The 26,845-nt window shown below is 36.2% G+C and overlaps 1 pseudogene; it reads right to left on the bottom strand.

Moving 5' to 3' along the window:
- Positions 1-13,917: 13,917 nt before the first annotated feature.
- Positions 13,918-15,957, bottom strand: LOC103563619 (eukaryotic translation initiation factor 2 subunit 3, X-linked-like; annotated as a pseudogene).
- Between the last annotated feature and the right edge of the window lie 10,888 nt (positions 15,958-26,845).

The raw sequence follows: 26,845 nt of genomic DNA, 5'->3' as shown, positions 1-26,845 counted from the left end.
CCTCTCAGTTCAGGGTTGCTGCACATGTCCATTCACAGTTACAACAAGACAAGAGATCATCAGGAGGTATGCAAGAGGATCACCTGGGTTCCACAGGTATTCCTCAGGCCTCCGTTGGTAAAAGCAGCCCTACCTCAGCCTGCTGGTCTGGGTCAAATACCACAGCCATTACGATGACTCCTCTTCTTACCTGCTGGTAGCCAGGCACAAGGAGCCCAAAAGGCAGCCATAATTTGTAGTGGCTGAATCATGCTGAGTAAAGGAGAGATCTTTGGTGTTAGGGCTATTTTTTCCAGAAGGAAGCAGAAATGATGACAAAGGAGAGGGGAGGATGAGGCAAGAGTTCATGTGCATATCCTGGATCCTTGCTTGGGGATTAAGATCAAGGGAAGGAAAGGATGGACATATTGAGAGAGGTTTTAGAGAATCTCCAAAAAAGAGAACTGTTTCCTACTTCACTGGAGTGATAGACTGGTAGTTTGCAAGCTTCTCAGAGAAGCCTCAACCTTGGAATTGCATCCTATCCTGCAAATAATAGTGAGAGTAAAGCAGAAAAAGCTAATTAGGGAACCAGTTGGGTCATAAAAATTCCAGTTTTATTCAAAGTATGTGGCCAAGTGTCCTTGGAGCTCCAACTGGGCAGAGGATGAGAAATGTGCTAATAGAGTAGGTAGACTGAATGACGCCAGATCACGGGGCTGGCAAGATAAGAGGAAATGACAAGACCTGCAGTCAGCAACAGAAGCCGTCAACATAAACCTCAGGGACCAGCTTGGACCCACTCTGTCTCCACAGACACATTCAAAGGGCTGGTGAAAAGCTAGGTGGCCTGTAGGGACACGTGCTAGCTCTGCTCTCTGCTATCAAGAGAGGCCCCATAGCGAGGCAGGGCTGAGGTCATGTAGCTCTGCCTGTGATTGACTGACTACCCGACTGACGGATTGATTGATTGATTTAAGTTTATATGAGCTTCGCTCTACAACCGTACCATCTTGGGAAAAAGAAATGTAAGGAAAGAACAATTGGGAGAAATTACTCTGAAATACTGATGATAGCAATCATTTTATTTATTATAAATTATAAACATTAAAAACTGAGAAAATTTTACTAGACAAATCAAGCATTTTATAACCTCAGGACAATTAGCCATAAGGAGGTTAAAGAAACCAGTTTTCAAGCAGTTACGCATTTTGTACATCTTGGCTATGACCACTCACTGTCCTTCTCTAAGTGCCTGAATTATTAGAAAGATGTAAATGAACATGGAATTCTCTGCCTGCTTTCTTCAGGCCTGAGAGAGAGAGAAAGAGAGGGATGAGGGAGAGAATAGATATCTTAAATTTTTAAAATTGTTCTGTTACTTAAATGATTCCTTCTAAGGGCTTATATGTTTCCTGAAGTAGAATACATGTGTATATAATAATCACTTGCATAATGAAATTAAAGAGATTATTGGAGGGAAAATTAAGAGGAAAGAGAAAGTAGGTGAGATACATGAGATAGCAAAGAGTATGAATATCAGATCAACTGTATAGGCAATGTAACTTTGTATAGGCAATTAGTAACTGTATAGGCAATGGTTTTAGTAACTTTGAAGAAAAAGATTAACTCTAGTTTATAGGCTATGTTAGGAAAAAAAATCTCTCCAAACAATCCTATTTTTTATTTTAGACCCAGAATCCGTTGAGGGCAGGAAAATGCATAATAATATCAGGAAAAACAAAAACACGGGCATTTTTCAATTCTCTTCTGTGTAAAGACTGTATTTGTTTCCTAGGGCTGTGGCGCCAAAGCACCACAAGCTGGGTGATTTAAAACAGGAGAACATTTATTCCTCACAGTTCAGGAGGCTAGAAGTCTGAAATCAAAGTATTGGCACCGCAGTGCCCCCCTGAAAGACTCTAGGAAGGAGTCCCTCCTTGCATCTTCCCAGCTTCTGGTGGTTTCTGGCAATCCTTGGTGTTCCTTAGTTTGTAGCTGCACCATTTCAATTTCCTCTTCTCTCTTTACACGGCTGTCTGCTCGCTGTGTGTGTCCAAATTGACTCTTCTTAAAATGGCACCAGTGATGTTGGATTTATCACCTTAATCCAGTATGACTTCACCTTAACTTGATTACATCTGTGAAGACCCTGTTTTCAATTAACGTCAACATTCATAGGTTCCAGGTAGACATGAATTTTCGGGGGACATTATTCAAACCAGTAAAAAGTATGTAAAGGCTTACAAACAATCAAGAATTTACAATCCAAATCTAAGATTATTAAAATGTCCTTAATATTCCCAGGAAAATAAAATCGCTGGATCCTTGGTTAACAGGAAAAAGATACAGAAATATTTTTTAAAAATGTTTACTCCAATGATTTTTCCTTTTATTTTAATTGTTTTGAATATTACCTCATTAACTTTATATTAGGATATATTGAATTCATAAAAACATGTTTTTTTAAGAGTATGAGAAAATATGGGATAAATATTTCACTGTGAAATTATTTTGATAAATTACTTTCATTTGGTACTCTAGCTGGTAGGCAAAACTTGATGAAAATCTTTCTGTTTTTTAAGTGATAAAGAAAACTACAAAGAGAACGAAGACTTTTCATCCAACAGAAAAGGACTAATTATTTTTCTCTTCTCCTCTGTCTCATCTTCTGATCCTTGCTTATTTCTCAGGCCTGCTCCCTCTCTTCTTCCCTCTCTTCTTGTTTGTCCTTGAACTTGCCAAATTCATCCCTACTCCTCTTTCCTTGCCTGAAAGCCTAGCACTCCACAGGACACACCCCTACTGATCACTCAGGCCTCTGCTCATATGTCACTGCCTCAGAAGGACCTTTCCAGACCATTCTCCAATTCTATTACTCTCTCTCCCCTCATCTTATTTACCTGAAATTACGTTGTCATTGTATTTATTTGCTTGTAGTGTTACATTTAATAAAACTATGCATCTGCTTTGTCTATCTTTCTCATCAGCATATCAGTTCCATTAGGATAGGCACTTTGCCTTAATATTCAGATTAATAAATTAGAGAATAAATTAAATGAATGACTCCTTTAAAAGTCATTATCACCTATTTTGAAAAATAAGCCCTGAAAGATAAGCAAATTTTGATGAATTGCTCAAGAAACTTTCAATGTTATAGACAGAAAATCTTTTGTGAGCAAAGTAAGTAAACTAAAAGATAAGCTATATTTAACTCCATGTTTTATTATGAATTCCTAGTAGGAAGATTTGAAAACTCACGCTTTTATCACTCTTTGAATTTACTTTTAATAATTGATTTTTAAGTTATTTAAATACAGCAAAAAAGAGTTCTTGAAATATTTTGAATTTACTGAAGTCAGGCTGAAAGAAAACTAGCCATATAGACAGTAAATATTAACATTTCTTATTTCAATGTACAATATATAGCACCTAGAAGTTGACATCTTAATCTTCATGTTCATTCACATGTATTTTTGAAAGTTATTTTAAAAGACATTTGGAGTTACTTTATATATTGTTGTAGCAATCCCATAATGAGTTTTTATTTCACTTTTACATATTTCATGTTCAGTAGAACCTCTTGTTTAGTTTGCATCATTGGGCCTGTATTTTATTCCTCCTTTAGACCTCTAGCACTGTATTAGTCTTGTAATACATAGTGTAAAATTCTTATAGTATTGATTATTTTCCCTCTTATATTAAAATTTTTTTGTTACTTCTTTTAGAGGTATTAAACACAATGCAATTCTGAAATTAAAAGCAATATATTCTCAAAATGGATTCTAATATTGGAATTGAACTCAATTTAATTTAATAATCTCTTTGTATTTTTAATCTGTACAAACCTCAAGACTAAAGAGCTCAGATTCCTAAATCTCTTAGCGTTTGTCCTCTCCTGATTTACGCCCTATAATTTCTCACTGCCTTGGTGCCTTCCCCAAATATTTGAATAAAATTTTTTAAATATCTTCTTTAGATTTCTAGTACAAGTATTGGTCAAAAACAATCTAATCTGCCATCACAGGAAGCAGATTGTTAGCTGTAATAGCAGAATGTTTAGAGAACGGAGTTTGGCAGCTAAGAATTCTGAGACTGAGTCCTGACTTGCTTATCTAGAAGCAGCTATAGCACTGTGTTTAAGAGAACAAGGGTTGAAGACAGACTGCCTGAAATTAAATCCTGAATCTCTTAGTTGCATGACTTTGTACAAGTTTTTTTAATGTATCTCTGCAAGTAACTTCATATACAAAATAAGATTTATATTAGTTCCAACCTATATCGTTGTGAAAATTAATACACGTAAGCAACTATAACAGTGTCTGGCATAAATTAAGCACTCAGTAAATGTTAAATTATTATTTCTCCAAGTTCTCATTGGTAAAACGGGCATAGTAGGATCTACTAATAGGGTTATTTTAAGAAATGGAGCTTTTAATACAAAAATTTATTTTCCTAGTGCTTAGTATACAATAAATACTTTTGCGTATTATATAATACATAGTAAAGTAGTAAATGAATGAATGAAGAAATGGTTTTCCCTCTTGTAGTATCCTTGAACCCACTTCTGTTTTAGTAGATTGCCTTGTCAAATTCAGAGTTAAAGAAGGGCTGATTGATGCTCAGATGTTTGATTTTAAGATGATTAGATGTCAGCAAAATAAAATTAGAATCAGTAAGAAATTGAATGGTCTTTCTCTGCACATTGGAAGGCACTTTTCCATAACCACATGATTGATCATGCATGATCTAAAGAAAAATTGTGTTTGCTATTCAAGTCAAAGGTCAGAAGCCAGGAGGCAATTATAATATTTTTAAAGAAAGTATTGGACAGAGCTTTTAAATTTTTATGCATTTAATCATTTTTATATTTCTAGTTGTAAATGTTCTTTTTAAGTAAAAAGTAATAAATTTTTCAGTAGTAACGATTAGAGATCACTTGATAAAAGAATTTGGTCTTGCCTTTTTCTGTCTGGCTTCATAATGAATATAACTAACTCAGTGTGGACAAGGCTGAGAGTTAAAAACTCCAGGAGAACTCAGTTATATGGAGAACCCACAATTTTGTGAGATTTACCTCCAGGAATTCAATAAAATTCCCACCGTAAATAGAAGAAAATCCTCTCATAGTTCCAGCAGAGGGAGGGGAAAGGAACCATTTTGAAATACACCAGAGCACTTTGTTCTTAATAAGGTCTGTCCTCAGGAGAAACTAGTCAACCAGAGTCTAACCTGCTGAGGTATTATCAGAGCCACACTGACCTAGGGGAAGGGAAATACCCACTCTAGCCCACAGTAGCCATCCTGTCTTACCTAAGTGGGAACAAAAAACAATTCTGAGAGATACTTGTGATGTTCACAGCCAGCAGGCATGGGCTCACTAACAGACTGAGACCTAATCATAGGACTATAGAATACTTCCCCTCCTCTTCCATCCACCACCACAGGGCTAAAGATCTATTGACAGCAGTTCCTTTTACCCAGCACAGTGTGTCCTGCAACCAAGAAAAATTACAAGGTATACCAAAAGGCAAAAAACACAATTTGAAGACAGAAAGCAAGCTTAAGAACCAGACATAGCAGAGATGTCGGAATCATCAGACTAGGAATTCACAATAACTATGATTTAATATGCTAAGGCTCTAATAAATAATGTAGACAACATGCAAGAACAGATGGGCAATGTAAACAGAGGGATGGAAGCCTAAGAGGAAACCAAAAAAGAAATGCTAGAGATGAAAAAACATTGTAATAGACATAAAGAATGTCTTTGACAGGCTTATTAGCAGACTGGACACGGCTGAGCAGATTCTCTGAACTTGAGCATATCTCAATAGAAACCTCCAACACTGAAAAGCAAAAAGAATATGAAAAAAACTGAACAGTATATCCAAGAACTGTGGGACAACTACAAAAGATGTTATATATGCATAATGGGAATACCAGAAGGAGGAAAAAGAGAAAGGAAGAGAAGAAATATTTGAAACAATAATGACTGAGAATTTCACCAAATTAATGTCAAATATGTTATATTTATTTCAGTCATTAACTTTATGTGATTTATCCATGTCCATACATGTAGTTCTAGATAATTTATTTTCACTGCTATATACAGTAGCCTCCTGTTATCCATGGGGGATCTGTTCCAAGACCCCCAGTGGATGCCTGAAACTGCAGATAGCACTGACCCCTGTATATACGATGTTTTTTCCTACACACACATACCTATAACAAAGTTTAATTTATAAAGTAGGCACAGTAAGAGATTAAAAACAATAACATAATAAAATACAACATTATAACAATATACTGTAATAAAAGTTATCACAGAACTTAGCAAACCTTAGCATACAATTTTTTTTCCTTCTTTATTACGACGAGAACTTTCAGCTTCTCACTTTAAGGAAGCACTTTACGGCTTCTCGTAGGCATATCCCAATTGCCGGCATCACTACTCTTGCACTTTGGGGCTGTTATTAAGTAAAATAAGGGTTACTGGAACACAAACACTGCAACACCACCACAGATAATTTGATAACCGAGAGGGCTACGAAGTGACTAATTGGAGGGAAACGCATACAGCATGGATACGCGGATATGCTGGACAAAGGAATGATTCATGTCCCAGTTTGATTTCATCATGCTACTCAGAGTGTCATGCAGCTTAAAACTTATGAGTAGCTTATTTCTGGAATTTTCCATTTAATATTTTAGGACTGAAAAAAGGGAAAGTAAATTTTCAGATAAAGGGGAACTACTGTATGTCATTTTGTAGACACACCGTAATTAATGAATTTATTTTCCTCTTGATGGTATTTGCTTCCAATTATTTGTTGCCATAATGCTACAATCAATATTCTTTCTTAATATTGTGCATATGTATGAGCGTTTCTCTAGAGCAGTGCTGACCAATAGAATTTTCTGCAGTAATGAAATGTCCTACGTCAGTGTTGAACAGTACCCGCCAGCCATGTATGGCTACTGAGACTTAACAAATAGCTAGTGTGGCAGAGTAACTGAATTTTTATTTTTATTTCCTTTAGATAAATATAAATTTAAGTAGCCACATAGGGCTAGTAACTATGACATTTGAAAGTGCACGGTGAAGTATTATACTACACAAGTACTACACTGTAGAAGTGCCATGCTACTAAGAGTGGTACCACTTGATCATAGGTATATTCATTTTCATCTTTACTGTCTGAAATTGCCCGAAAAATGTTCAAACAATTTAAATTTTCTTCAGCATGTATAAGAAAATCTGTTTTATTTTTGTACCTTTACCAACCTTGATATTGTCAGTCAAAATAATGATTTCACAATTGTTTACCTTTTTTTCTTCTTTTTTGATGTGGGAAGAAGCTGTGCCTTTCTCTAATTAACGGTGAGTTAAGTATTATTTTTTAGGATTATTAGCTATTTAGTTTTCTCTTCTATGAATTATCTATCCATATTATTTCTCCATTGGTTTCTTGATTGGTTTATTTTTTTTCTCATTGATTTATGAGTTCTTTATATATTGTTGAAATTAATCCTTTCATTATATTTTAAAGCTCTTCTCCAGTTTTGGGAGGAGATGTCATTTCACTGTCTAATTTTCTATTTAAAGCTCGGAAAAGTAAAAAAAACCTGTTTAACTTATCAAAAATTTTGTAAAGTTTTGCTTTTGGAGTCTTGTTTAAGAAATATTTTCCTAATTCAAGGTCTTCAAAACCTATTCTCGTACATTTTGTTCTAAAATTATATTGGAGCTCCTTTTTAAGTCCTTTTTTGTATCCCCTCAGCTTGCGTGTACTTTTGGCTCCAAATATCCTTATACTATTGCAATCCAGCTTCGTCCATAAACAGGAAGCTGGAAGTAATCCCTAATCAATAACACACTAGTACAGAAGTACGAGAGACCAGATCCATTGTCATGGAATGGGACAACTCTGAGTCAGTTAGTTGACTCTAGAGTTTCCCTATAGAACCAGCCTGAATCTATTCATTATGGTCCTTTGTCTGAAATCACAGCTTTGCTTGGCTCCCTCCTTATCCCTGTGCTGCTTGCCTCACATTTTTAAGTTTCCTCTTGGCACACTTTCTTTAAAAGTCGCTTGCACAAGTGTGCTTATTTGATAGGCTGCTTTTAAAGAACCTGAAACAATAGGTATTAGCCCTTCGTTCTTTCAGGTACTTACATTATCCTCGTCTAGTTTCTCATTCACATACAAATGTATACAAGCACACACACACACAACACACACCCATGAATTAGTTAGGATTTTTAATGGGAAAAAACATTGAATGTATAGATTACTTTATTATATTTTATCTTTATATCCATGAATCTACATCTCTCCTTTTATTCAGTTCTATTATAATCATTCAATAAAAATTTACTTTCACATGAAAGTCATGCACATCTTTTATTAGATTTACTCTTAGATGCCTTCTGCTTTTGGTGCTATTTCAATGACATTTTGTTGTGATTTAAAGGAATTGAATTTGTGACAATCTAATATTTACCAACATTGCTAAACTTTCTTATTCTATAACTTTCCCTAGTCTCTGGTTTTCTAAATAAATCATCACATGATCTGAAAATGATAGTTTATTTTCTCTTAAATTTATTTTATTCCTGTGACTTTTCTTACAGAAAGAGATAGGATATTGATGACATTATGGAATAGATTTGGTGATATTTGGTTGGCTTTTATTTACAAGCTTATAAATTAAAAATTTTTATTAATATAAATTCTTTGTTAAATATGATTTTTTATGTAACTTGCATACAGTGACTTTGTTGTACAGAAATTCCTAATTTAATTGAATTTATTGAGGACTGTTTATGGTTTACATGTTCAATCTGTTTAAAAAATTCTTCCATATCCTGATATAATAAACATATTCTCTTCACATTTTGATATTTTATAATTCTATCAACAGAATACGAAAAAAATCCATTATTATGACATTTTAAAATTTTACTCGTAATTCTGTTTTTTGTATAATGCAAGTTATACTATTAAGTGAATAATAACTTAGATTCTCTATGCTTTCCTGGTGTATTAAAGATATATTTTCATACTATACACTCTTTATTTCTAATTCAGATTTTTATAACAATTTTATTTTCACTAACATTAATACAGCCACATGAACTTTTTCATATATGTTTAATATTTGCATAAGAATACTTTTTGTGCTTTGAGTGATCTCACGTAAATAACTAATAGTCCTTTTTAAAAATTTTAGTCTTAAAAGATTGGTCTTTTAATTGGAGAGCTTTTTACAATCACATTATTGAAATATTTAAAAGTATTTTCCAGTTTATTATATCTTTTTTATTTATTTTGATCTTTCTATGATTTTTTCTCTCAATGTCTTTTGCATCTATTAATTTTTATACATTTTTTATTGCATTACAGTCTTAGAAGTTATGCATTCAATTTTTATTATTTTGTTGATTACTCAAAGCTTGCAAGGCTGTAGATATTTAAAAGGCTAAAACTATCAGTATCTTTACATTGTTTATAAATATTTCAAGGATCTTTGAAGTCTTCCACTTCAAATACTAATTCAATTAATTCATTAAATGTCACTAGTGATCAATATTTGAGTTCCACCATTTCCTGCTGTGTTAATCATTAATATTATTATTGTTTATACAGTTGATGCATATTTATATTTTCCACACTTATATAAGTCCCTATTCTTCCTATTTTCTTTTACATCTTAGATTTAAAATTTGGTTTCAATTTCCTTATTTTGACATTCTTTAAAAGGAACTTAGGTGTGAATATATTGGTGATAAAAATTTTTTGTTGTTATGAAAATATCTTGATAATGAACAATCATTTAACTGGTGAAAAAATTCTTAGTCAAGTTATTTTTTTCTCGTAACAGAAGATAGTCCAATCTCTTAGTGCTTTCATCTAGGATTTGGACACATCTGCTGTCAATCTAATTGGATTTCTTTATGAGTAGTATTTTATTTCTGGCTGCTTTAAAACCTTCTATTTGTCTTTGATGTTCTGTATTTTTAGTGTGACATATCTAGTTATGCATGTGTTGCCATTTATATAACTTTATATTTTTTAGGCTAACTGATGATTTATGGATTTCTATATGCCATTCTTAATTATTCTTAATAATTATCTTTTTGAAAATTTCTTCTTTACTATTCCCACAAATTCCTTCTCAGAAAATACCTTAGAATAATACCTAAGAATTTAATTTGTTTCTACTTTCTATGTCTCAAAATTACTTTCATATTTTCAATTTATCCTCTATGATAATTTAGAGCTAATTCTTCAAATTTATACCCTAATTTACTATATATTTTTACAGCTTTGTATAATCTGCTGCTTAAAATATACTATATATATTATACGTAAACTACATATATATGTAAACTACATATAATATATATACATATAAAGAGAGAGATATTATATGTGTGCACATATTTCTGTGTGTGCTTTAAAAAAAGTATAGCTGTACTTTTTTACAGTATTTTCATTTTTTCTTATGTTTTTGGGGTTTTTTGTTTAAATGACTTTTAAAACTTAAAACTGTCATTTCTTATTCTGCTTTTTTAATTATGGTGGCATTTTAAAATCCTCTCTCAGCTTAAGTTTTCTCCCTCAGCTTAAGACTCAATGTTTTTTTCTCCTATTTTCAAATCCTTCTGTCATAATTTTAATCGCTTATAAATATCTAGTTGTGTCTAGTATGTGTCTGCTAATTCTGTGGTTGGAAGTTCTTGGTGGCCTTTTTTGAAGTATGTTGTTGTTGTTAATGCTTATCCTTGTCTGATCTTATTTGATGGTGTAGCTCTTCTGAGAGGCATTGCATTTGTTACTTCCTGGTAATCCCAGGCACACTACACGCTTGGAATATTATTTTTATTTGTTTTTTTTTTCTTGGTTTGGAGTGTTCTAGAATATGAAGGTAATAGTAAAACCAACCTCACATCCACCAAAGACTGAAGTTCTTGTTATTCATTTTCTTGAGAACTCTTTTTCCTTTCCTCAACTAGCCAACTCTATCAGAATTTGTTCTTTTCTTTGCAAGATGATTTTTTCCCTAGTCTGTCATTTCAGTAAAGTTGTAACCTTTCCAAAGTCTTGGGTTTAAGAGGCATCTCTGGGGCCTGCTCCATGGCCAAGTGATCAAGTTCGTGTGCTTTGCTTCAGTGGCCCAGGATTTCGCTGGTTCAGATCCTGGGCGTGGACCTAATATTGCTCATTCAGCTATGCTGAGGCAGTGTCCCATGTAGCAAAGCCAGATGGACCTACAACTAGAATATACAACTGTGCACCGGGGGCCTTTGAAGAGAGGAAGAAAAAAAGAAGAAAGAAGATTGGCAGGACATGTTAGCTTAGGTGCCAATCTTTAAAAAAAATAAAAATAAGAGGCATCCCTGATTGTACACCCCAAATCATGTGGTCATAAACTTTTTATTCTATCTCTATTTGAGCTGTTAACTAAAGCCTATAATTATTTCACAGATCGCAAAGCCCAGTATATTCTCCCTTCCCTTCTTCCTTTTCTCTCTCTCTCATTTCACCTTGGGATTTGTTACTTTCTCCTGAGCTCAGCTATGTATTTAAGAGAACTTTTTTGTTTTTTTTGAGGAAGATTAGCCCTGAGCTAACTACTGCCAATCCTCCTCTTTTTGCTGAGGAAGACTGGCCCTGAGCTAACATCAATGCCCATCTTCCTCTACTTTATACATGGGACGCCTACCACAGCATGGTGTGCCAAGCAGTACCATGTCCGCACCTGGGATCTGATCAGTGAACCCCGGGCCGCTGAGAAGCGGAACGTGCGCACTTAACCACTGCGCCACCAGGCCGGCCCCTAAGAGAACTTTTAAAAACATATTTTATCAACATTTATAGGTATCATTTTATTGTAGGATTTTTCAGGATATCTAGTTTACCATCTTGTTAGAAACAAGGGAAATCAAGAGATATTGTTAGGTATTTGGTCTCTCAAAAGAACAAAAAAGAACTGAGCAAATGCAAACAGTCTGCCCCACCTGTTAAGATTATGTACTTGACACATCTCTGATTATTCAGATGTAAACTAAAACCTATTTAATTTCATAACCTGAGGGAAAAGTGGAACACTCGTGTTGATTTTTCTTGAAGTTTGAGGTATTCCACCCATGAATTCTTTTCAACACTTTCCTGATAATTCAACTTTTAAATTTTCCTCTGCTGTGCTTTTGTCATAAAATACAATATTCTCCTCATAAAAACACCTTAATTTGAGAAGGCAGACATATTCCTGATATTTGGAGTATTTATGATTAGATGATACTACCCGAGGTTCAAGGTCAGAGATATAGCAAGTACGATGCTAGTTACAATGGCTGAGGCTAATTCTTGGTAACAACAAAGTTTCTTCATATTACATTACTTTAAAAAATCACATTTATTACTGACCACTAAGATAAAACTGACAGCTGTAATAAAGAGCTAATATAAGAGATGTACTGAGGATGCCACTCTATATCTCCATCTGTACACATAATTCAATTCTAAAAATTGAATTGTAACCTTACTCTAGCCTTTCCTAAAGCAGAAAACTATACATAAACCCTGATGTTGTCCCTAAATCATAACATATTTTTAGAGTGGTTTGAAGTTAACCAAGTACTTTTACTTCAATTATCTCATTTGATTTGATTATCTTTGTGAGACAAATGGGGGCATTATTACCATTTGTACAAATGAGAGACCTGAACTTCGGAAACGTGCATTAAATCTTCAGAGCCTCTTGTGTCTATAATGAGGATGAAGTAAGAGGTCTTGGAGTCTGTGTGCCTTATATTCCACAACAATAGACGGCCCAGGTGTGCTGTGCTCTCGGGCACATGCTGTGGGCGTCTAACAAGGAGACCACTCAGAGTGACTCTAAGAAGAGGAATGCATGTTCTTTTAGCATGGTTCTACAACTAATCGATAAAGTAAACATACTATTACACTATCGATTTAGGTTTACTAGTCAAATCCTGGATGGAAAATCATGTTGAAAGCCAGAATACTTTGTTGTGATCAGAGTCAAATGTAATAACTAATAGAACTGCATTTTTTGGAGTACTACTGCTTTTGTTATGGATTTTATTAAATATTTTTTCACTAAGAATAATGGACACTGTGGTTATTGGTTATTTTAGATATCAGGAGTGATGCTTGCCAGTTTTCTTTTATTTCTTATTTTTTTTCTTCCATCCTTGCTTCTTCATTTTATTTTTATTTTTTAAAAAATTCAAGTCACATAGCAACAACAAGTAAAAGAACTAACACTGAAATACAAAGACATTCTAATGGTGGTATTAAATTATGTGGAAAAATTTCAGAGATTTGAAAAAGTTATAAAAGCAAGTGTCGTGGCCCGCCCCATGGTTGAGTGGTTGGGTTCGCACACTACACTTCAGTGGCTCAGGGTTTCACCAGTTTGAATGCTGGGCGCGGACATGGCACCGCTCACTGGGCCATGCTGACACAGCGTCCCATGTGCCACAACTAGAAGGACCCACAACTAAAAATACGCAACTATGTGCCAGGGGGCTTTGGGGAGAAAAAGGAAAAATAAAATCTTTAAAAGAAAAAAAGAAAAAAATCAGGAAATGGCTGAAATTTAAAAAAAAAAAAAGCAAGTGTGATGTATTGTGGGTTTTTTTCTTTTTCTTTTTCTAATTAGAAGAAAAAGTTTATTTCACACAGGTTCAGTGGTATGTGTGCTACAGCAAAGGCTGCTTGTAGCAAACAATTTCATTTCAAACCTACATTGATGTATAAATTAGACATAATTTGGGAATGATTAATTTCTGGTAAAATGTGGATTCAATCCAACATTATGCCAATTTTTATATTTACTGTAGTTGCTATTTTAGTACTAGAGGTTAAATTTTCATTACCATAAAATGAGAATGGACTTACAGCTACTACTAAGGTAATTAATTCCCCAGTAATGTTTTGAAAATATACCCCTAGGTTATTAAGAGAAATTCTGACTCCATCCTAATGCATTGTTTAACTGGTATTCTTCAGTCATCATCTACTGTTGGTTTGGTTGTCACTCTTCTTCTTCTTTGACCCCAACCAATTAAATGCCCATGTTTCTCAACTCTTCGGATAAGGGCAGTTTTTTCTCCTTCTTCTGTGCACACGGGATTAGTCAAAATGATTTTGCCCAAATCAGCCTTGACTGCACTGACTCTTCCTCCTGTCGACAGGCATCCCATGTTCAGCACGAGCACTTCGTTCTTAGATAGCTTCTGCACCTTTGCTGCTTTCTTGTCTCCTGCAGTGCGTACACCTAGAAGCCGTCTCAGCAGGAAACAAGAGATTTCCAACTCAGTGAAGATTTCAGTTAAAGCTCCATCTCACCAAGTATCTGCCTCCCCATCTGTCAGCCCGACACAAAGTGGGGTCAATTTTTGTTCCAACTCCAATAAGACCACCTGGAGCAGCATACTGAAGATCGTTATGTTCTTCGAAGAGGGATGCAATTTTGGAAAAGATTGGTTTAAACGTGAGTTTTCCTTCACTATCTTTGGAAACAATACCAGGTCTGACTTCTATTTCCTGGCCCACCTTTAATACTCCTTTTAGAATGCTACCACCAGCTACACCCCCCTTAAGGTCATCAACTTCACAGCCAGGTTTGTTGACATCAAAGTATCTAATAACAGTAAGTTGAGGTTCTGAAGTAAAGTCTCTTGAGGGTACTGGAATTTTCTTTGCTATGTACTCACAGACAGCTTCAATATTGTATTTCAGCTGAGCAGAAATTGGAATAATAGGAGCGTCTTCTGCTACTGTACCTTGTACAAATGCAAGGATCTGTTCATATTGTTCTTTAGCCTGGCTTTTTTCACCAAATCAATTTTATTTTGTAGAATCAAAATATGCTTCAGTTTCATGAATTCTGTAGCAGCCAGGTGTTCAGAAGTCTGAGGTTGAGGACAAGACACATTACCAGCTCTCAACAGAAGAGCTGCATCCATTACTGCTGCACCATTCAATGTAGTAGCCATCAAAATATCGTGGCCAGGACAGTCAACAAAGGAGATATGTCTGACTAATCTGAAGTTCCCTTTGGTCCCTGTGTAGGGGAGGAAGACACTTCCTCTACCTGTTCTGGGTCCTTCTGGCAGGACAATGAATTAAATTCACATGAGACCAAATAACAGGAGAAAATTAAACAAAGCTTTATAACATGCATACATGGGAGAGGCTCAGGAAAACTGAGCAACTCAGCCAACTGGCTGAAGTTACCTGTTTAAGTACCTTCAGCTACAGACAAGGAGGACGTTTGGGGTAGTGGTTTGGGTCTTCAAAGGGGAGGAAGGCAACCCACATGGAAATGGAAAAAGAAATGTTTGGTAAATAGAACTTTGTTTAAAGTGGGCTTAGCAAGGATCCTCCCGGTCTACTGGAACCCAAAGTTATCTATGGTGATGGCTTGTCCTGGGGACAGGCCTTTATTTTAAATTTCTTTTAGGCAGTTAGGGGGGAAAGGCCGAATCTTCTTGCTGAGTCTGAGCCTTTGTTGTCTTCAGCTTGAAATAATCTGCATACCAGAGTGGCACATCTTGGGGCCGCCTGCCCTGAACCCCATCACCTGGAATGTCTGTAGGAAACTCATAAGGTGTACTACTTCCACAGGATCTATAACATTCTGGCTGAGGGCAACTTGGGTCAGCAAGTTTAGAAGTGTTAGCATTAGCATATCCAAGTTTGATTGTAATGTTTCTTTCTAGTTCATTTTTGAACCTGACAGTGTGAACTCCAGAAATAGCCTTTACAACTGTGGATTTGCCATGAGCTGCATGGCCAATTGTACCTATATTAATTGTGGCTTGTCTGCTGATAACTTCCTGTGAATGTGGCATCAACTTGGTAACATCCAAGGCGGCGAGATCCTGACGAGAAAGATGTAGGTGCCCTAGAGTACTCCAGCCTCGCCCCCAGTCATCTTGCTTCGAGAGGAAGGAAGTCGCCTCAGCTACTTATTTTTCCATTCTGATCCCAGTAAAGTATAATGTTTTCCATCACTAAAGCCATTTCCTATCATGGGGACCTAAGCAGATGTGTTAGCTAATAAGGGGAACACAATGATATCATGGTCCCTATGTTTGACACATCATTGTATATTAAGGTTGCAGTCACTCAAAATTCTTTATTAAATATTTGAATCCCAAATGATAAGTCAGCTCTACAAAACAATATAAATTATTACAATGTTTGTTGAGAATACATAATAAAACAAAGTCTAAAACAGATTATGTTAATTTTTCTCTTTATTGACATGCAAACAGAAATAAACTGTATGCCAATATTGGTAAAATGCATACAAATTTTATATAGATATTAATTACAAAAACATATTTATGTGCACTATATATGTGCATGAGCACATAAATGGGAAATAAATTAGTCTCAGTTGGATTTCACTTTATATATTTGTAAACGTGAAATTTTTAGTGGGAGTGTAATTTGGTAAAACTCTAGCTGTGAATGGGAATGCAAATACCAACTATACTATCTAGCCATTCCATTCCTAGGTAATTATTCAAAATAAATGAAAGAGCATGCACATATAAGAAATTGTACATGAATATTCATAGCAACTTTATTTATAATAGCCCCATACTGGAAATAACCCAAGTAGTTGTCAACTGGTAAATGAATAAACAAACAATAGTATATCCTCACAATGGAATGTTCCTCACCAATTAAAATGAATGAACTATTAATATAGAAAACAACAAGGATGAATTTCAAAATAATTATGGCAAGTGGAAGAAGCAGGAAAAAAAAGAGTAGATACTGTATGATACCAATTATGTAAATTATAAAAAAATGCAAACTAATGTATAGTGACAACAGACCAGTTTTTGCCAGCGCTGGTGCTAGAGGTGAAGGAGAGGGAAGGGGACAAAAAGGGATGTGAGGAAGTTTCTAAAGGGTCATGGGAAAGCTGCTGTGGATGATGGATATAGTCATTACTTTGATGCAGGTGATGGTTTCAATATAGTGAAGTGTATACTGTAACTATATGCAGTTTTTTACATGTTAACGATACTTCAATTAAGTTGCTATAAAAAAATTATTGAACCAATCCCAAATGCCATACCCTTTGATCTACTTCTCAGAATTATTCCAAGAGCACTTATTCAAGAAAGACAGGGGGCCAGCCCAGGGGCGAGGTGGTTAAGTTCACACGTTTCGCTTCAGCGGCACAGGGTTTGCAGATTCTGATCCCGGGTGTGGACCTACACACTGCTTGTCAAGCCATGCTGTGGCAGCCATCCCACATAAGATATAGGAAGATGGGCACAGATGTTAGCTCAGGGTCAGTCTTCCTCAGCAAAAAGAGGAGGCTTGGCAGCAAATGTTAACTCAGGGCTAATCTTCCTCAAAGAAAAAAAAAAGAAAAGAAATATTCATCCTGAAAAAAAAATTGAGCCAGCCCAGTGGCCCAGTGGTTAAGGGCCCATGTTCTGCTTCAGTGGCCCGGGGTTCACCAGTTTGGATCCTGAGTGTGGACATGGCACCACTTAGCAAGCCATGCTGTGGTAGGCATCCCACATAGAAAGTAGAAGAAGATGGGCATGGATGTTAGCTCAGGGCCAGTCTTCCTCAGCAAAAAGAGGAGTACTGGAGGTAGATGTTAGCTCAGGGCTAATCTTCCTCAAAAAAAAAAAAAAAGAAAGACAGAACCTTTACACAACTGATAGTTGTGTAACCTGTGTAATATCTTAAAAAGTGTCTGTGAAAACATCTTTGAGGTATATCACAAGTGCTCAAGAATAAATCTGGTCAGCTACCCTACAAAGGCTCCAGTGGTTTCTTTGACTATCTTTGTTTCATTCCAGGAGGACAGCCACCCCTGCTGGGTGCCTTGCCGCTCTTGCAAGGTACCGCACCTCCAGTTAGGAAAACTTCCATCCCCTATTGACATCTACCAGATATTGGGTGTCTCAGGCAGGATTTGGCTACAGGGAGGAGAAACCATTTCAACTATTTTAAGCAGAAAAGAATTTACTACCAAGGGATTGGTTACCAGCAAGATTATTAGAAAGGCTAGATGAGTAGATTCTAGTCTAAACCCATCCTTGAAGGTGAGAATCAGGAAACTATCACTGGAACTCTTGACTTCAATTATATATCGTCTATAGGTATGATCTGGATCCACGGATTAGATAGACACTGTGCCAACTCAAAGGACTTCCAACATCAACAAAGCCAATGATTGTACACTGGGAGGCTGTGTACAATCCACAGTATCTTTCTGTTTGTCAATGAGCAGAAGAAGAAAAATGGAAGTGCAGCAAGATGGCCTCTGCCTCCCTTCCGCCTTCCAGGTCTCATGAAGTTGTTTATATTTGGTGAAACCTGATTCACCTCCAAACCCCGAGACGTTTCCCAGACTCTGGAAAACGTAATCTGGCCTATGCATTAGAGGAAGTTGTATCATGGTAGAAAGATAGTGGTTGCTGAGTGCCATTCACCATGTCCGCTAAATTATCTATTTCTACCAGGTGCCAGTCAGAGTCTTGGTGTGGCCTAAATAGGAGCTGTGCTATCTCAGGTATTCCTGAATTATAGAAGTTGCACTGTATTCCTCCAGAAGATGGAAAGACATCACTCCTCCACTCTAGTCTTAATATTTTTCCACAAGAATATCAAAGCAGTACTCCTTGTGATTGTATGCCTTAAAAGATTTTTAATGAAGCGGTACTGTCCTCTTTCTCCAGAATTAGATAAGAATCTACGAAGAGACAGATATGGCACTTAGAGAAATCTTAATGATAAACTCCGTACTGCCCTCTGAATTTCCCCTCAATAATGCAGATTTTGTCAGTGAGTCATATTTATCTCTTTAACTCTTAGTTATCCCAGAGTGAATTCTCATTTTCTATAGAAATCTATTTTAACGAGCTGGGCAGATCATGTTTCCTAAAATGACACAAGAACTTCCATTCCACATGCTCTTTTGTAACGTTACCTTGACATTCTGCCTTCAGGAGGTGAGGTCTATTTCACCTCCTTTTGAATCTGAGCCACCCCTGTGACTACCATGACCAATAGAATTAAAAGGAGCTGGCATTGTGGGACTTTTAAGACCCAGCATTAAGAATGCTTGGTAGTGTCCTCCTTTGAGCCCTGGAGGAAGCATGCCAACATGTAAGACACTGTGAAAGCACCGTGCCATGAGGAAGCCCAAGCTAGCCACATAGGGAGGCCATGTGGAGAGAGAAAAAGATGCCTGACCAACACTGAACTATTCTAGTCATTTCAACTGAATCAAAGATCCATGAGTACAGAAACTATCTTGAAAATTTGAGCCCCCTGTGTCAGCACAGTGTCAACACATACAGAATAGAGAAAACTATCCCTGGTGATCACTACCCAGTGTAATGCGAGTGTCTGACGTTAAGCTTTTGATTGCGAAGGCATCCATTTCAAAATACATCCATCTTGATTAAGTTTTTGCCAGCTGTATGATGCAACTACTAGCAAAACAAACAGATAAGGAATTGGGCTGCCCCAACCCAGGAAAGTCCCTTTTTTAGAAAGCCCTGAGAAACCTAGATAACTGATTACTGAGTGACCCCACATCCCCTTCCCATATCCTAATTCTCGCTCTCAGACTTAAATTAGCCAATAAAGAGTACACCTGCAAAACTCTCGAAACCCCACCCTTAGACTCTCATAAAGGCACAGCCCCAGGTCCTCTCTCTCTCTCTCCCCTTGACCTCACTGTGTGGCCTCAGGTGTGCCATGTACCCTGCAGGACCTGGGAGTAGTAACTCTTGTTCCTCAAAGTTCCCCGATGGTTTTCACCGAAGTGTATCCTGCAATCATAATAAGAACCAGAAGGGCTGGTCCAGCCACAACACTGGCCCAGGTGGGAGAAATGTCTGTGGGGGCTGACTGGCCCGGGCCCAGACAGCATGACTCTCAGTAGGCAGAGACCCACACAACACGCAAACTTCAGAAACAGGAGCCACAATAAAAGATGATTGTTGTTTCAAGGTGCCGCTTCCCCCAGAAAAATAACTCTCAGTTACATTTTTTAGTACAATTAAATAAAATATATGATTTTAATATAACAAATAAGAAATGTATACTGTATTTTAAAAGCAGGACTACATTTCAGGCATTTTATAACTTTAGATTAAAGTGTATTTTAAAAACATTCTGTTCTGAATTAACATATTTTAAACATCTGTTTTTTTAAGGTTCTGACATATTACTGGAACTCTAATATTTCTTATCTGAACTCTTTATTATTGCAAATTCTTGATTCTATAAGGACATTATCAAATTGCATAATTAGGAATAAAATTTGGTTTGCAACTTGTATTAGTGCCATCACATAAAGAAAATAGGCTATGTTTCACTTCAGTTGTATTTTAAGAGGAATGAAACTAGCAATTTATAAGGACAGTGGCCTCCAGGTGCTAAGAAAAAAAAAAGATGAGGGTGAAATGTTTGATCGAAACTGGCTTTCCCTAAACAGGCAATCCTGAGCAAATGAAAAGATACGGTCACATATTTAAAATACATTTTAAAATCATTTATAACTGTGTTGGTGGAAATCCACAAAGTTCTGTGGAAGTCTAATAAATTCTAGAAGTATTTTTTGGGGGGGGGTTAGAAATTCTATGTCTGTTTAAATATTTTAAAATCAGGAGTGTAAAACTGGCCAATTGTGAATAAATTTAACTGCAGTCCCTCACTACCCAGGGGGGTGTACTGGGTCCAAGAAGATGGCTAGGCCAGTGTAATGACTGGTTCTCTGGAGGCTGAGACAACAGCTTGAGCTTTCTCTTTTCTTAGGATCATTTACGATGAAGGCCGGCCTGAGCACAATCTGACTTGTGTTGGCAGTGAATTTCTCCATCCTGACAGGACAGGAAAGGACATCTTCCTTTGGATCTACTCTCTTCTGGCATGTCTGAAAAATCCAGTGTTAGCCTGAGGAGTAAAGTTACCAAACATTAGTAAATTCCCAGTAGAAAGAAGCACTTCCTGAGGGAAGACTAACATTTAATTGGAGTACGTTTGACAAGACTCTTTTCCTCTCATTACAGGCTAATACTATCATCCTGTTCGAGAGCCCATTGAAAACTGTATTAGTGCTCCAGGCCACTCCCTGCCCCTCCCTATAGATAAGGCTGACTAGTTTGGAATAATCTTTGAAGGGCTGGGTTGACAGCTTCAGATAAAAGTGCTTCAAATTTACAGGGCAGAGCTGGGAGGGAATGAACTGACTGTGAGGACAGGAAAAGAAAGCAGAGGTTGAGGGAAATTAGCCAGAAGTGCTACAGAGGAATTCTTCTGTTAGACTTTTCTTATCTGGGCTTATTAAAAGTTTGCCTAACTCTAGCTAGCAGAATCTAAAATAAATATGTTAAATAACATTTAGAAAGAAACAATGACCATGTGAAAATGGACCTTTAGATCACAAATTCTGGGCAAATCAAGAAGGCAATTAATGATCGCTGCTACTTGATGATTGGCTCCCCATTATCACTAATCTTTGCTACAATGCTGTTCGGCAAATGCTCTTTCCTCTGAATCCTACAACAACCCATTTCAGAAGGTACAGGTACTTCATGATGGCTTTTCAGAGGATTTAGGGAATCTAAGACTTTGTCTAAAAGATTAATATTAATTTTCCACTCTATTTAAACGCTGCAATTTTAAAAGGATTCATGCTACTGGGGAAGTATCCTAGTCCCAAGGTGAGAGATCTGTTGATTTTGGGATCTTTCATTTAATTGAGGTTAAAATCCACCACTTTCAATGAAGGACATCACTACCCTTGCTCTACCCCTTTCTCTGGATTTATCCCGTGTCTTCCCAGTCAGTGAAGACTGCCTTCCACTCCATGGATTTTAATTAATTTTTTCTGACTTGTGTTCATTCTTCTTTTCTAGTAGGGTAGAGTCTAAGTTTGTCTAAATATAAGTAAAAGACTAAAACTACCTAATATATGTTATCTTTGAATGTGTTGCTTATTTACATCATTTGAAATGATTTGACAATTCAATACAGAATTTGTATGAAATAGAGTCATGTCATAAAACTAGCAGTAAATTTTTTTTTAAGTTTATTTAGAAGGACCCAAAACTCCTGGAGAAAGTATAGAAAATGTATTAGATCTTTAAGTTTGAAATAGGCAATGCATTCCATAGTTGCATGTGACCCACATATCTCTGAAGATGTAAGCTTAACTTACTCAGAAAACCATGTGTTTAGATTAAAAGATGAATCAAAAAGATTTAGGTAGGAAAATTTAGAACTCTTACTTCTATAATTAAAAACTGAAGAGATAAATGTGACTGGTAAACTAACCAGATTAAACAATTGACATATCAAGTCAAATAACATTATCATTTTTAAGCTATTGCTTTTCTTTGTGCCTATTTCTCTACATTGTACTCCTACAAATCTTTTTTGTTACTGATACTGAGCAATGGGCTCCCTCTTCTTGCTGTGATCTGAGCAAATTAATGACGTTAGAGATGGAGAAAGAAAGTTTAACTAGGTTAGCTGGTTAATTGGAAGACCGTGACTGATGTCTCAAAACCCATCTTCAAGATTTACAGAATCTTGAGGCAATTATACAAGGAAAATGGGCAATGAGGAGGGCAGGGTCCAGGGATGTTGGGGTCCAGGCACGATGGGCTCTAGGCACAACATTGTTCCATTCTTCTGTCAACTGTGATGGATATCTTGTAGGTGTGTTTCCCGCCTGTGGTCAGCCTGTTCCTGGAGAGAAACTCAGAAAAAAAGTTTCAATTTATCAAGGTATCAGGCAGTACATTCATAAGCAGAAGCCATAAATCAGGAGAGTATAGGAATTTTTTAAAGTACGTGCAGAACAGCAAGTAGTCACACATAGGAGGGGCTGGGGCCATTTAGCAAAACAAGATGCCCTCATTTGTGCTCACTTACATTACTATTCATTTAATGTTTACAGAAATTAAAATGTATCATGTTTTGATTTTTTTTGAGGAGGAGGAGGATTAGCTCTGAGCTAACATCCACTGCCAATCCTCCCCTTTTTGCTGAGGAAGACTGGTCCTGTGCTAACATCCGTGCCCATCTTCCTCTATTTTACATGTGGGATGCCTGCCAAAGTGTGGCTTGAGCAGCAGTGCCTAGATTCACGCCTGGCATCCAAACCAGCAAACCCCGGGCCACGGAGGCGGAGTGTGCGAACTTAACTGCTGTACCAATGGGCCAGCCCCCAGGTTTTGATAATTTGAAAACATATCTTGAGGCCATTGAAAATTCTCTTATGGGTCAAAAGTACCAGACAGGTGTCATTATTCAGTACTTAAAGGATTTTGAACATAAGAACTTCAGCAAATGAAATAATATTTCATTCGGTGGAAAACTATGTTTTTTTAAAAAATATAATAGTGAAAAACACCTGAAAAATGAACATTCATCAGTCTCATAGTTTACTCATCTGATCCTATATTGTTACAGATATGTTACTTGACAGGGAATGAAACAAAGACCGTTAACCTAATTTCATCATTACCAAGAGCTAATCAAAATGGAAATCCAAATATAGTCTAATGATACTCTTATTGTATTATAATATATTTAAATATGTGTCTTGTACATACTTGAATTAAGGTCAAATCATAAAACAACATTTCAAAATTTCACATCAAATGATATTCCTTCCCATGCTCATACTATATTTGTATATTTTAAGTTCTATACTTCTATGGTCTGAAAATAGTTCAGGAATTATGATTTCCTCCAATCTTACTACCTCCAGAATTCAAAAATCCATAGGCTAGTCCTCATCCTAGAAATGTTACATAATCTCCCAGGCCTTGGCCGTTTTCTAGAGACCTTGTCCTGACCTTAGGATATGATCTTAGTCCAAAGGCCTTGATCCATTCTCTACTGTTGCAGTTGCAGCTGGAGCCAATTCCACTAATTCCAAGACTTGCTCAATGCCCTTTACTCAAGTTTTGTTTACTGGTACCATTGTCTTTGGCAAACCATGTTTAGGCCAGCAAAGTTAAGGAGCTCTGAGAAACAGGGCCAGTTAGTAGACCTGACATCAAATCTCTGTGTACACTCACTGAGGATTGAAATTTTTTTGCCTTTGAAAATCAAAATATGGGAAATTATACTGGAAAAGGAATCACTTCACTGACCTTGAGAAATCTGTCAAACACAAAAGGAATTTCTTCTTTTCTACATGAAAGGAAATAATACAAAAATGACAGGTGTCAAGTATCTTCAAATAACAAAATACATTTACAAATTTTTGAAGCTTTCTCTCCTTTCAAAGTTTACCAAGATATGTTACATCACTTCATTCTTTGGCAGGTGGACATCCAATATTTTGGTTGGTAGAAGATATTCCCTGAACAATTAGTTAGATTCAAGAAGGACTGGCAGGAGTGAGGTCTTCTTTGACAAATTAATGATTTGAGGCAACGTTTCTGGGTGTTGTTTTTAAATTATTTTCGGGATACCCCCCAAATTTTTTAGAATCAAAACTGATCAAGACCAATTTCATATAAAAAAAGTCCAATGCAAAAGTAAACATAACAATCACAAGAGGAATCAGTTTAACTCAGAAAATTTTAAAAAATGAAATTGTTTTAACCTTTTGCCCGATAACTGATGAATATCTGAGTGCACTCTCATTCAATAAATTCTTGACAAGAGTTTATATATACAAATGAAGACACGAAATAAAAAAGGAAAATACACTTAATTACTTGTGATCAGCACTGAAAATAGCAGTGCACTGATTTTTTGCATCAAACAAAAATGTAAAAATAGCATAAACATACATTCCTTATGGTCTACATACTTTACCAGGGACATCTATTTTCATTAATCCTGTATTTATATTGTCCTCAAATTATAGTAAACTTTTATAATATTTCTATCAAATTGCTAATAAAAGTAAGATCACAAACATTGTTAAGCACAGTAAATCTATGATATAGTCTAGGATACTCTCATGGTCAGCTGGGGCTGCTATAACAAAATACCATAAATTAAGTGGCTTGTAATTAACATAAATTTATTTCTCACAGTTCCAGAGGCTAGAAGTCTATCAGAGCACCAGCATGGTCAGATTCTGGTGAGAACCCTCTTCAGGTTACAGACTGCCTACTTCTTAAATCCTCAGAGGGCAAAGAGCAGAGAGAGAAAGCAAGCTCTCTCCTGACTCTTGTAAAGTGTGCTAATCCCATTTACAAGGGCTTCACCTTCATGACCTCATCTAACTCTAATTATCTCACAAAATCTCCACTTCCTCATACCATTACATTGGGGGGGGGTGTGGTGGTGTAAGGTCTGGAGGACACAAACATTTAGTCCATAACAGATGACATAACATAATGATACTGAATCTCTTAATCACAAATCAGTGTGCCCTATGCACAGTAAGTCAATCATTGAGACATCTGGTGCTTGGAGATGGAGAAAGTTTAATTTGAATTGGCCAAAATGAGCAGGCTGGAGGATAGGTCCTCTCAAAACAGCCTTAACAAGAAAAGAAAGTAGGGGGTTTTATAGAGATAGGGGGCTTGGCAGGAAGAGTTTTGGAAAAACAAAGGGATGATCTTGTTTCTTTCACTCCAGATGAGCCGGTGGGTAATCTGACTTCTGGGCATCAATGGCAACTTGAGGCTGGTTATCTGGTGATCCTAACTTCCCTGAAGGCATTCTTTTTCTTCTGTAAATCAAGCTCATAAGTCCTTATGACCCTTGAGTAACCCCTCAGGATAAACAAGAAAAACAGCAAATTGACAAGATTAACTTCTTTTCATCTATGTCTGTGTTGGGAACAAGGTCAAGGTAATCTTATTCAACATTTACAGTAACCCTCAGGTACCCAGCTTCAATAATTCCTTATTAAGTGCAGTTTATTCATGTAATTCCAGAAATTTTTCAATGATTCTTAAAAATGTAGGAATAATTGCATTAAAAAACTAAGCTATGGATGTGACATTTAAGTGCAGACACAGCAAGGCAATTATTATAAAAAAATGAGATGTCTGGAATTAACACAAGAGTTGCAAGGACTTTGCAATGTGGTGGATTCGTGAAACCTCTGGGTTTGTTTTAAAACAAATTGCAGCCAGGACTTTTTCTGCAATTCCTTGTCTGTGATCCCTGATGAAAGGTATAAAGCGACTTCTTAAACTAAGTTTTACAATGAGGTATCTTTGTCAAGATTAAAGACCTTGCATGGGTATCAGCCAAAAACAGGAAGAGGAGTTCAGGAAAAGAATAATATCAAGAATTAAATCATATTCTTATGGAAGACATCGGTGACCCACAAAATTACCAGAAATGACACTAAATATTCTTTTCATATCTTAGAGGGTTTAATTGTATTTTAGGTACATATCTGTAAAGAATGTCCATTCAAGGCATTCAGGAAAAGAGATTTGCTTGCAGAGATAAGGAATTATAAGTGCTCATTCCCAAAGATATAAAATATCAAAGAAAGAGAAGAAGTAAGATGGTAAAAATCATCATGGAAAAAGCATTTTGTCATGGAAATTAGACAGATACATAGATCAAAAGATGATGTAATACAGAGATGGATAGATCAATAGGTAGATAGTTGTTTAAATAGGATAAGATTAATATTATGTTATTCCAAAGAACAGGCCTAGAAAAATAAGTAGAAATAATAGGAAGCCCAGACAAACATAACGTAAAAGAAGGTGCTCCCTTCTTACTCTTCTATCTCTCATTCACAGACAAAGATAAACAACGAATTGTCTATATTTAAAGCATTAAAAACGAAGCCTAGCTAGCTATTTCTTAAAGTTATATTCTATACA

This window comes from Equus przewalskii, chromosome 16 (assembly GCF_037783145.1).
Source record: "Equus przewalskii isolate Varuska chromosome 16, EquPr2, whole genome shotgun sequence".
Classification (NCBI taxonomy): Eukaryota; Metazoa; Chordata; class Mammalia; order Perissodactyla; family Equidae; genus Equus; species Equus przewalskii.
This window is presented reverse-complemented; position numbering and strand designations above follow the sequence as displayed.